General features: G+C 42.9%; 1 protein-coding gene, 2 non-coding genes and 1 pseudogene across 3 annotated transcripts in view; 1 reads left to right on the forward strand and 3 right to left on the reverse strand.

Annotated features, from left to right (window-relative positions):
- Positions 1–12,483, forward strand: part of LOC130221935 (gastrula zinc finger protein XlCGF26.1-like) — a 151,600-nt gene that overhangs the window by 86,024 nt on the left and 53,093 nt on the right. The gene's annotated exons all lie outside the window — the stretch shown is intronic.
- LOC130221893 (zinc finger protein 721-like) overlaps positions 1–12,483 on the reverse strand; it is a 461,849-nt pseudogene that overhangs the window by 30,250 nt on the left and 419,116 nt on the right.
- On the reverse strand, positions 10,449–10,520 carry trnaq-uug (transfer RNA glutamine (anticodon UUG)). Its single transcript has one exon. It is a non-coding gene; the product is annotated as a tRNA-Gln (tRNA).
- trnaq-uug (transfer RNA glutamine (anticodon UUG)) lies at positions 11,472–11,543 on the reverse strand. Its single transcript has one exon. It is a non-coding gene; the product is annotated as a tRNA-Gln (tRNA).

Genomic DNA, 12,483 nt, shown 5'->3' on the forward strand with positions numbered 1-12,483 from the left:
GCTCAGCCTGGAAGCCGACTCGATACTGAGGCTCCAATAAGAGGGCGAAGGCCTATCCGCTCTACTTCAGCAAAGACACAATCCCCATCTCCCGTCACTCCGAATCGCCACCCACCTTCTCCAGCTTCTTTATACGCCTCTGCAAGATCATCATCCCCTTACTTCCAACAAGATGACAGTGACCGAACTTTGCCAGACCCTCATAAATGCGGGAAATTCCATCCCCAGCCGCTGCAATAAAACCGAACTACTAAAACTCTATGAATCCATTTCATCAGCAACACTGCCCCTTCAGCACAGCAGAACCGCTTGCTCCCGCCACACCCCCTATCCTCAACCCACCACAGCCCCACATGCACAAAATCTCCCCAGACCATGAAAGAAAGCAACTAAGAAAAGCAAAAAAAAGCAATCCCACCGAACCGGACAAACTGCACCTACCATAACATTCCAAAATATGGACAATCCACTGCATAATGACGCCACTCTCGGACTACCCACCCCCCTCCCTTGGCCTCCAGCTCCACATTCCAGTGAAAACTCCAGGCCTACTTTTCCTACCATCCCCTCCACTCTCAACCCTCCTCAACTCTCTCTCCCTTCCAACCTCCCTCACTCTTCAACCCAGCTTAATTCTACCTAGTCTTTCTCTACAAGTTTTTCTACACTCTTCCTCTCCCTACTCATTTCCCCTCTTCCAGTATCCCCAACTTTTTCAGCTCTACATCCCTTCCCCAAGCACCCACCTCCATTACTAACCCTCCCCAACAGTCTACCCTCCCTACCCACATTTCTTCCGCACGGCCCCCCTTCACCCTAACCACAGCCACACGCCTTCTCATTCCTCATAGTGCTCCAGTCCTGGAACCACCCCCGATCTTCAAAGCCATCAAAAACCTCATCCTATCAGGTGCTGACATCGACCTTTCTACACTCCTTTCACCCATAACACCTCCCTCAGCAGAACGACAGGTGGATTGCGGCGAATTCACTATTACACTTAAATCACCCGCTAGCTCACAACCTCACACACTTTCATTAGCTGAATTTTATGTAGCATTTGCACGTTATACAGAAACCATCTGTTCAGTCTTTCCCCATAGGAGGCCATCTCCTGTGAGGGAACACATTTTTACACGTACCACAAATAATTTTCTGCAAAATGCGCTATTCGCATTACTCAGTGGAATCAGTGTCCCTACTGGGATCAAAATCTGCACACGACCACTTCCTGTCCCTTCATAATCTCCTCCTCCGACAAAGAACAACAAACCCCAAGATCCACCAGCTACGTGGACACCCCCCCCCCCCCCTATAAATTTATCCATATCTGCAATTACTTTTAAAATGTCTGGGTAAAAGACAAAACTTTTTTCATGTTTTCTTCAACTGCCTATCAACACCTTAGCAACCACCTAGCAACACATTTCAGGTTGCTAAGGTGTTGCTAGCCGGTTGTTAAGTAGTTGCTAAGGTTTTGCTAGATGGTTGATAATGTGTTGCTAGGCGGTTGCTAAGGTGTTGATTGGCAATTGCTAAGATGTTGCTAGGTGGTTGCTAAGGTGTTACTAGGCGGTTACTAAGATGTTGCTAGGTGGTTGCTAAAGTGTTGCTAGGCAGTTACTAAGGTGTTATGCGGTTGCTAAGGTGTTGCTCTGTGGTTGCTAAGGTGTTGCCAGGGTGTTATTATTATTATGCATATTATGATAGGGAGAGTCCGTTAGAAACTGCATCTGTCACTGCTGAGTCTACTGTCATTGCATCTGAGCCTAATTCTGTTTCCCTCGCATGTGACCAAGTTGATGACATTTATGCTGAAGATGGGATAGTGCTCCGTCATACACATCAACAGTCTGCTAGACTACAAAATTCTGAAATCTTGTGCAATCTAAACACTCATTTATCTCACTTATCTGAGCAGCAGGTGAGTGACATTAAAGGGTTAATCTCCGATTTTTCCTCTCTCTTTAATGATGTACCTTTGCACACGTACCTTTAGAAAATGACATTGATGTTGTTAATGCCATCCCGATTAAAACAACACTTGTATCGCGTTAACAGTTTCAAAAGAGAAGCAATGCAAAATGAAGTGAAGTACTTGTTGGAGAATGAGTTTGCTAAACCCAGTAGCAGTCCATGGAGCTCCCCGTGTTTGCTGGTTCCAAAGTGCGATAGAACTGTTAGATTCTGCACTGATTATCGCTAAGTTAATGCAGTTACCGTTTCAGATTGTTTTCCTTTGCCGTAGATGGAGGACTGCGTTGATAACCTTGGCTCGGCACATTATGTTAGCAAATTAGATTTGCTGCGAGGTTATTGGCAGGTGGCCCTTAAACTTCTGCCTCTTACATTTCAGCTTTCGTAGCCCTTGACAAACTTTCTACAATATTCTCTTATGGCGTTCGGAATGTGTAACGCACCAGCCTCGTTCCAATGCCTTATTAATATTGTGTTGCCAGGAGTGCCGAACTGTAATGCTTATTTGGACGATTTAGCTGTGTATTCTAGTGACTGGGTTAAGCACGTAAATTCCCTCCAAACTGGGTTTGAGCGTCTTGCAAAAGCTTCATTGACGTTAAATTTGGCCAAGTGTAAATTCGGACAAGCAACTAAAAAGAGAAAATACAAATTTCATGAAGCTTGGTCTCCTAAACATCAGGTCACTAGCACCTAAAGCACTTATCATAAATGAAATAATAACAGATAACAATCTTAATGCACTCTGTCTCACTGAAACCTGGCTGAAACAAATTGACTATATTAGTTTAAATGAGGCAACTCCTCCAGGATTCTTATATAAGCATGAGGCTCGTCAAACTGGTCGTGGTGGTGGAGTCGCGTCAATCTTTAGTGATATTCTTAATGTTAATCAGAGAAACGAACTTATGTTTAGCTCCTTTGAAGTATTAGCGCTTAATGTTGTCCTTCCAAACAATATGCAAAAACCTATGTTATCTCTCGCTCTAATCACCATATATAGACCCCCAGGACCCTATGTCAATTTTCTAAAAGAGTTTTCTGATTTTATCTCTGACTTACTAGTTAAAACTGATAAAATACTAATTGTAGGAGACTTTAACATCCACATAGATGACGCCAACGACACATTAAGGCTCGCGTTTATGGACTTACTGCTCTCACTAAGAATAAAGCAAAATGTTATTAGTCCAACCCATCGCCTAAAGCATACACTAGATCTAATTCTGTCTTATGGAATTGAGGTCATTGATGTAGACATTATACCACAAAGTGATGATATTACAGACCACTACCTCTTACTATATAAGCTGTGTTTACCTGAAATTAGCAGATCCGCTCCGATATATCGCCCTAGTAGAACTATTGTTCCATCCACTAAAGATGAATTTATAAATAACTTACCTGATCTTTCTCTACTTCGAAATGCACCCGTAAACGCAAATGACCTTGATGTAGTAACCAGCAGTATGGATGCCATCTTTACTAGCACTTTAAATACTGTGGCACCCATCAAACTAAAAAAGGCTAGAAAGAATAAAACTACACCGTGGTATAATAGTCATACCCGCGCTCTCAAAACAGCAACCCGTGCCCTGGAACGTAAATGGGAAAAAACTAATTTAGAAGTCTTTAGAATTGCGTACAAAGACAGTATGTCCAGCTATAGGAGGGCTTTAAAATCTGCCAGGGCTGAGCACCTCCGCAAACTGATAGAAAATAATCATAACAATCCTAGATTCTTATTTAACACCATCGCTAAATTAACAAATAATTGGTCATCTTTGGAACAAAACGTTCCACCGCAAATTAGTAGTGATGACTTCATTAATTTTTTTCAGTGATAAAATAGAAGGCTTTAGACAGAAAATAGGAGATATTCAACTTTCTGCACTGCCTTATACTTCAGATCCAGTAAACACGCCACTGAATCTAAATAACCTACAGTGCTTTAAAATCATAGAACAGGAAGAGCTAGACAAAATTATAAATAGCTCTAAATCAGCTACGTGTATATTGGACCCAATTCCAACAAAGTTACTGAAAGAATTGCTACCTGTTATAGGAGAACCTCTTCTTAACATTATCAACTCTTCTTTATCTTTAGGCCATGTTCCAAATCCTTACAAGTTAGCTGTTATTAAACCTATTATTAAGAAACCACAACTGGACCCCAGCAACTTAGCTAATTATAGGCCTATTTCAAATCTTCCATTTATATCTAAAATACTAGAAAAGTTGTTTCTGCTCAATTATGCTCCTTTCTGCAGATGAACAATGTTTTTGAAGTGTTTCAGTCAGGTTTCAGAGCTCATCACAGTACAGAAACTGCATTAGTGAAAATAACCAACGATTTACTCTTAGCTGCTGACCAAGGGTGCATCTTGCTATTAGTTCTACTCGATCTTAGTGCAGCATTTGACACCATTGACCATGATATCCTTATTAATCGCTTAAAGTCTACAGGTGTCCAGGGACAGGCCCTACAATGGTTTAAGTCATACTTATCTGACCGTTACCAGTTTGTAAATATAAATGGACAGCCTTCACAAATCAGCCCAGTAAAATACGGGGTGCCTCAAGGATCAGTTTTAGGCCCTTTGCTGTTTACAATATACATGCTACCCCTGGGAGACATTATTAGAAGACATGGGATCAGCTTTCACTGCTATGCAGATGATACTCAATTATATATTTCAACTAAACCTGACGAGACATCTAAACTGTCCAAGCTAACTGAGTGTATTAAAGATGTTAAAGACTGGATGACCAACAATTACCTTCTCTTAAACTCAGACAAAGCAGAATTATTACTTATTGGGCCTAAATCCTGTACACAGCAGATCCCACAACTCGACCTACAATTAGAGGGATACAAAGTTAGCGTTAGCTCTACTATAAAAGATCTGGGTGTCATATTAGACAGCAATTTTACTTATAAAAATCATATATCCCATGTCACAAAAACTGCTTTCTTTCATCTGAGAAATATCGCTAAGTTACGAAGTATGCTATCCATCTCAGATGCAGAAAAGCTAGTCCATGCTTTTATGACTTCTAGGCTGGACTACTGTAATGCACTGTTTGCTGGCTGCCCAGCATCCTCTATTAACAAACTTCAATTAGTACAAAATGCAGCTGCCAGAGTTCTTACCAGGTCTAGAAAATTTGATCACATCACACCAATTTTATCCTCCTTACACTGGCTGCCTGTTAAGTTTCGTATTGAATTTAAAATATTGCTTCTTACATATAAAGCTTTAAATAATCTAGCTCCTGTTTATCTAACCAATCTTCTGTTTCGCTACAATCCAACTCGCTCTTTAAGGTCTCAAAACTTAAGGCTTCTGGTAGTACCTAGAATAGCAAAGTCGAGTAAAGGAGGTCGAGCCTTCTCATTTATAGCTCCTAAACTCTGGAATAGCCTTCCTGATAACGTCCGAGGCTCAGACACACTCCCAATTCAAAACTAGATTAAAGACCTATCTGTTCAGTAAAGCATACACTTAGTGCACCACTTAGGGGGCTTCCACACAGGTTATGCATCTTGTTGATATACACTGTGAACATCAGCTACGCTAATTATTTTCTTTATTCTCCATTTTCACCTGGGGATACTCTTCCCGAGGCCCTCAGACTATGCAGAGTCACTGATTCGATCCAAGACCAACGACGAGATGATCCCAAGGTTTCCATATCCTGGACCTGGCCGAATCCTGAGCAGCTACTGTGATGGTCATGGAAGAGTGGAGAACATGAGACTGATTCCTGTGACGCTCCAGAGACAGACGAGTCTTTGCTGAGGCCAGCTTCCAGCCTCCGCCACTGAGACTGCAGCTCTGCACAAGACGTTTGGCCAGCAGAGAAATTAAAATGGTCGTGCCCAACTGAGCCTGGTTTCTCTCAAGGTTTTTTTTCTTCACTTCCGCCATTAGTGAAGTTTTTTTTCCCTCTCCGCTGTCGCCACTGGCTTGCAAGGTTCGGGATCTGTAGAGCTGCGCATCGTTGAATTTGCCCTTCAATATTTGGACTCTCAATAGTGATTATTAAACCACACTGAACTGAGCTCAACTGAACTGAACTTAAACACTACAAACTGAACTATACTGTTCCTATTTACTGTGACCTTTTTTATGTGAAGCTGCTTTGACACAATCTACATTGTATAAGCGCTATAAAAATAAAGGTGAATTGAATTGAATTGAATTGAAAGTTACTGTTGGGGCTGAACAAAGAATGTAATAATAAAAAACTCATAAATTTACATTTTATGTAAAAAAAAAAAAAAAACACATTGTTGTGTAGCTATGAATGTAATATGGACCTTTTTAATGTTTTGTCTGAAGTGTAATCTGGATAAATAAGTGAATTGTATGAATTTTGAACAGTGCAATAAAAGAAAAAAAGTAAAAAATGGCAATTCCTGATCTCATCTGAATTCGGAAGCAAAGCAGGGTTGGGCCTGGTTAGTACTTGGATGGGTGACTGCCTGGGAATACCAGATGCTGTAAGCTTTTTGAATTCCTTCATTTGGCAAAAAAATTCATAAATAAAAAAAATTAAAAAAAACTATTGAGGGGCCAAGGGCATTGTTTCTGTCAGTGCTGTGTCAAGGCAAGCTGAGCGGCACTTGGCTCCTGGTGCTGCGCCTATTTTTAAATAGCCAACTCTTACATTTACATTTAGATTTAGTCATTTAGCAGACGCTTTTATCCAAAGCGACTTACAAATGAGGACAAGGAAGCAATTCACACAACTATAAGAGCAGCAGTGAACAAGCGCTATAGACAAGTTTCAGGCGTGTAAAAGTCTAAGAAGCAAAACATTAGTAGAAATTTTTTTTTTTTTTTTTTTTTTTTTTTTTTTTTAAGAGAGAGAGAGAGAGAGAGAGAGAGCGAGGGCTCAGTGGTATAGCCAGAGAGGCAATTGCAGATTAGGAGGAAATGTGGAGACTAAACAGTTGCGTTTTTAGTCGTTTCTTGAAGACAGCAAGTGACTCGGCTGTTCTGATGTAGTTAGGGAGTTCATTCCACCAACTGGGCAGATTGAATGTGAGAGTTCGGGAAAGTGATTTCTTCCCTCTTTGGGATGGAACAACGAGGCGACGTTCATTCACAGAACGCAAGTTTCTGGAGGGCACATATATCTGCAGAAGTGAGAGCAGATACGAAGGAGCACAGCTAGAGGTCACTTTGTAAGCAAACATCAGAGTTTGTATTTGATGCGGGCAGCAACTGGCAGCCAGTGCAAACGGGTGAGTAGCGGAGTGACATGTGCTCTTTTGGGTTCATCAAAGACCACTCGTGCTGCTGCGTTCTGAAGCAGCTGAAGAGGTTTGATAGAACTAGCTGGTAGCCCGGCTAGCAGAGAGTTGCAATAGTCCAGTTTGGAGAGGACAAGAGCTTGAACAATGAGTTGAGCTGTATGTTCAGATAGGAAGGGTCGGACCTTTCTGATGTTGTAGAGTGCGAATCTGCAAGATCGGGCAGTTCTAGAAATGTGGTCAGAGAAGTTCAGTTGGTCATCAATCGTAACTCCAAGGCTTTTTACCATTTTGGATGCAGTGATGGTTGCTCCATCCATCTGGATTGAAAAGTTATGGTGAAGAGTCGGGTTGGCAGAAACTTCAAGCATTTCCGTTTTCATGAGGTTAAGCTGGAGATGATGATCTTTCATCCAGAGTGAAATGTCTGACAGGCAGGCTGAAATGCGAGCTGGAACCGAGGGATCATCAGGGTGGAAAGAGAGGTATAGCTGGGTGTCATCAGCATAGCAGTGGTAGGAAAAACCATGTTTCTGGATGACTGTTCCTAAAGATGCCGTGTAGATAGAGAAGAGAAGTGGTCCAAGCACAGAGCCCTGGGGTACCCCAGTGTATAGATGCTGTAGGTTGGACACCTCTCCCCTCCACGACACCCTGAATGACCTGTCCGAGAGGTAGGAACTGAACCATTGAATAACAGTGCCTGTGACGCCCAGTGACTCAAGCGTAGATAGCAGGATCTGGTGGTTTACAGTGTCAAAAGCAGCTGATAAATCCAGCAAGATGAGGACAGATGATTTAGAGTCTGCTTTAGCCAGTCTGAGGTCCTCCACGACCGAGAGCAGGGCAGTCTCAGTTGAGTGGCCTTTCTTAAAGCCAGATTGCTTGTTGTCCATGAGGTTGTTTTGAGTAAGAAAGTCTAGGACTTGATTGAACACTACTTTCTCTAAAATCTTGGCCATGAATGGAAGCAGGGATACCGGTCGGTAGTTTTCAAGTAGCGTTTGATCCAGGTTGGGTTTCTTTAGCAGAGGGGTTACCCTAGCCTGCTTAAATGAAGTAGGGAATAGACCAGAGTCAAGAGATGTGTTAATTATGTGAGTCAGTGTTAGTATGACTGCCGGAGAAATGGCTTGCAGGAGATGAGAGGGAATGGGATCTAGCGGACAGGTGGTTGCATGGCTTGATAGCATGAGATTGGACACCTCAGACTCAGAGAGCTGGGAGAAAGAGGTGAGTGTGTGTGGTGTTGGTGGTGTATCTTGCGTGTTTGTTGTCGGTGCAGCAAATTGAGCACTGATTTTTGCAGTTTTGGTGCAAAAGAATGTAGCAAAGTCATCAGTAGTGAGTGTGGAGGATGCGGGTGGAGGAGGAGGGTGAAGGAGGGAGGAAAATGTTTTAAAAAGCAAGCGAGGATTGTTGGCACTGTTGACTTTCTGACGGAAGTATGTCTGCTTTGCAGAAGTAACCTCAGTCGAGAAAGAAGACAGAAGAGTTTGGTATGTTATGAGCTGTTCAGGATTTTTTGTTTTTCGCCAGCTTCTCTCAGCAGCCCGAAGTTTTGAGCGATGCTCACGGAGAACATCAGAGAGCCAGGGTGCAGGAGGACTGGCTCGGGTTGGTCTGGATGTCAGAGGGCATAGTCTGTCTAGACATGATGTTAGCGTGGAGCAGAGTGTATCAGTTGCACTGTTCGTATCAAGTGCAGAGAGTTTGCAAGATGGAGGAAGAGAGTTAGAAACAATGGTGGATAGTCTGTTGGGTGAGAGAGAGCGTAGGTTTCTGCGAAAGGCAACTAGAGTAGGAGTGTGTGGCGGCTCAGGAGTAATGTGGATGTTGAGAGAGAGAAGGAAATGATCCGATGTTTGTAGTGGAGTTACTAGTGTTTGGTCAGCGAGGCAATGTCGAGTGTAAATAAGGTCTAGTTGATTACCTGATTTGTGAGTAGCAGAAGTAGGTGCTCTTTTGAGGTCGAAAGATGCAAGCAGAGTCTGGAAGTCAGCAGCTTGAGGTCTTTCAATGTGGATGTTGAAGTCACCTAGCACCAACAAGGGAGTGTCATAATCAGAAAAAGATGAGAGTAGAACATCCAGTTCATCCAAGAAGTGACCTAATGTAAATGGTCTACCCCTAGACCAACGAGCCACTAACACGCGAAGCTTTCACATGGCATCAGAAGCAGTGCATAGTTGGAAATCTTTATGTAACAATTGAGTCACAACATACCTTCAAAATCTCATGCATTGAAGCAGGGCTTGTGCGTGAATTCTCCCACCCAAAACCAGACTCGCAGCCCCAGACGGACAAGTTGAGTCACTCGTTTACTTATAAATTTTTGTTGTCCAGCTGTTTCAGTGAGTAAATTGATCTCATCAGTTTCACAGAATTATGCTGCACGGCAAAACCACACATAATGTTACATAAGTGATTGCTGAAGGAGGACCGGGGGAGCATCAAATAGCTATCTAAGTGTATAGTATCGGAACTACTCACTGATTGGTGTGATTGAAAATGGTCTCATTCATTTCACTGATTTAAAGCAAGAAGCAAAGGCAGAGGTTCCACCGAGATTTGAGCTCGGATCATTGGACTCAAAGCCCAGAGTGCTAACCATTCCACTATGGAACCAAGACACCGCTTACAGGCTATCTAATGCTCAGAAACTGGTGTTGAAACAGGCCTCTGTGAAATCCAAGCTGTCCCTTAAAACAAAAATCAACCGCAAGGGCTCGTCCAGGATTTTAACCCTGGACCTCTCACACCCTAAGCGAGAATCATACACCTAGACCAACTAGCCACTAAAACATGAAGTTTTCACATGGCATCAGAATCAGTGCATGGTTGGAAATCTTTATGTAACAATTGAGTCAGTACATACCTTCAAAATCTCATGCGTTGAAGCAGGGCTTGTGCGTGAATTCTCCCACCCAAAACCAGACTCGCAGCCCCAGACCGACAAGTTGAGTCACTCGTTTACTTATAAATTTTTGTTGTCCAGCTGTTTCAGTGAGTAAATTGATCTCATCAGTTTCACAGATTTATGCTGCATAGCAAAACCACACATTATGTTACATAAGTGATTGCTGAAGGAGGACCGTGGGAGCATCAAATAGCTATCTCAGCGTATAGTATCAGAACTACTCACTGATTGGTGTGATTGAAAATGGTCTCATTCATTTCACTGATTTAAAGCAAGAAGCAAAGGCAGAGGTTCCACCGAGATTTGAACTCGGATGACTGGATTCAAAGTCCAGAGTGCTAACCATTACACCATGGAACCAAGACACTGCTTACAGGCTATCTAATGCTCGGAAACTGGCGTTGAAACAGGCCTCTGTGAAAGCCAAGCTGTCCCTCAAAGCAAAAAACAACTGCAAGGGCTCGTCCAGTAAATGAAACTGGGACCTCTCACACCCGAAGCAAGAATCAAACCCCTAGACCAACGAGCCAATAAAAAGCAGCAAGTTTACATGGCCACACTATCTGCTGACAAACCGGCATTCTCTGAAAACGGCCTCTGTCTAAAACCTCAACGCCCTCATAAAACATGAGACAACTGTACGGGCTCACCTGGAATTTGAACCTGGGAGCTCTCATGGCATGAGCGAGAATCATTCTCCTAGAACAGCAAGCCACTGTGCAGGGAAGGTTTTATGTGGTGATACTATCTGCTGACAAACTGGAATTCTTCGAAAGAAGATTTTATGAAAGCCATAATGCCCCCCCTGTAAAATACAAGACAGCTGCAAGGGCTCATCTGGGATTGGAACCTGGGACCTCTCGCACTTAAAGCAAGAATCATACCCCTAGACCAACGAGGCACTAACAGTGAAGCTTTCGCATGGTATCAGAAGCAGTGCATGGTTGGAAATCTTTATGTAACAATTGAGTCACAACATACCTTCAAAATCTCATGCGTTGAAGCAGGGTTTGTGCGTGAATTCTCCCACCCAAAACCAGACTCGCAGCCCCAGACAGACAAGTTGAGTCACTCGTTTACTTGAAATTTTTTGTTGTCCAGCTGTTTCAGTGAGTAAATTGATCTCATCAGTTTCACAGATTTATGCTGCATGGCAAAACCACACATAACGTTACATAAGTGATTGCTGAAGGAGGACCGTGGTAGCATGAAATAGATGTCTCAGCGTATAGAATCGGAACTACTCACTGATTGGTGTGATTGAAAATGGTCTCATTCATTTCACTGATTTAAAGCAAGAAGAGAAGGCAGCGGTTCCACCAAGATTTGAACTCGGATCACTGGATTCAAAGTCCAGGGTGCTAACCATTAAACCATGGAACCAAGACACAGCTTACAGGCTATCTAATGCTCAGAAACTGGTGTTGAAACAGGCCTCTGTGAAATCCAAGCTGTCCCTTAAAACAAAAATCAACCGCAAGGGCTCGTCCAGGATTTTAACCCTGGACCTCTCACACCCTAAGCGAGAATCATACACCTAGACCAACTGGCCACTAAAACATGAAGTTTTCACATGGCATCAGAAGCAGTGCATGGTTGAAAATCTTTATGTAACAATTGAGTCAGTACATACCTTCAAAATCTCATGCGTTGACGCAGGGCTTGTGCGTGAATTCTCCCACCCAAAACCAGACTCGCAGCCCCAGACCGACAAGTTGAGTCACTCGTTTACTTATAAATTTTTCTTGTCCAGCTGTTTCAGTGAGTAAATTGATCTCAACAGTTTCACAGATTTATGCTGCATGGCAAAACCACACATAACGTTACATAAGTGATTGCTGGAAACAAGACCCTTCTTATAGGCTATCTAATGCTCGGAAACTGGCAATGAAACAGGCCTCTGTGAAAGCCAAGCTGTCCCTCAAAGCAAAAAACAACTGCAAGGGCTCGTCCAGTAAATGAAACTGGGACCTCTCACACCCGAAGCAAGAATCACACCCCTAGACCAACAAGCCAATAAAAAGCAGCAAGTTTACATGACAACACTATCTGCTGACTAACCGGCATTCTCTGAAAACGGCCTCTGTCTAAAACCTCAACGCCCTCATAAAACATGAGACAACTGTACGGGCTCACCCGGAATTTATACCTGGGAGCTCTCATGGCACAAGCGAGAATCATTCTCCTAGAACAGCAAGCCACTGTGCAGGGAAGGTTTTATGTGGTGATACTATCTGCTGACAAACTGGAATTCTTCGAAAGAAGATTTTATGAAAGCCATAATGCCCCCCCACCCTGTAAAACACAAGACAGCTGCAAGGGC

Source organism: Danio aesculapii, chromosome 4 (assembly GCF_903798145.1).
Source record: "Danio aesculapii chromosome 4, fDanAes4.1, whole genome shotgun sequence".
In the NCBI taxonomy this organism is placed as follows: Eukaryota; Metazoa; Chordata; class Actinopteri; order Cypriniformes; family Danionidae; genus Danio; species Danio aesculapii.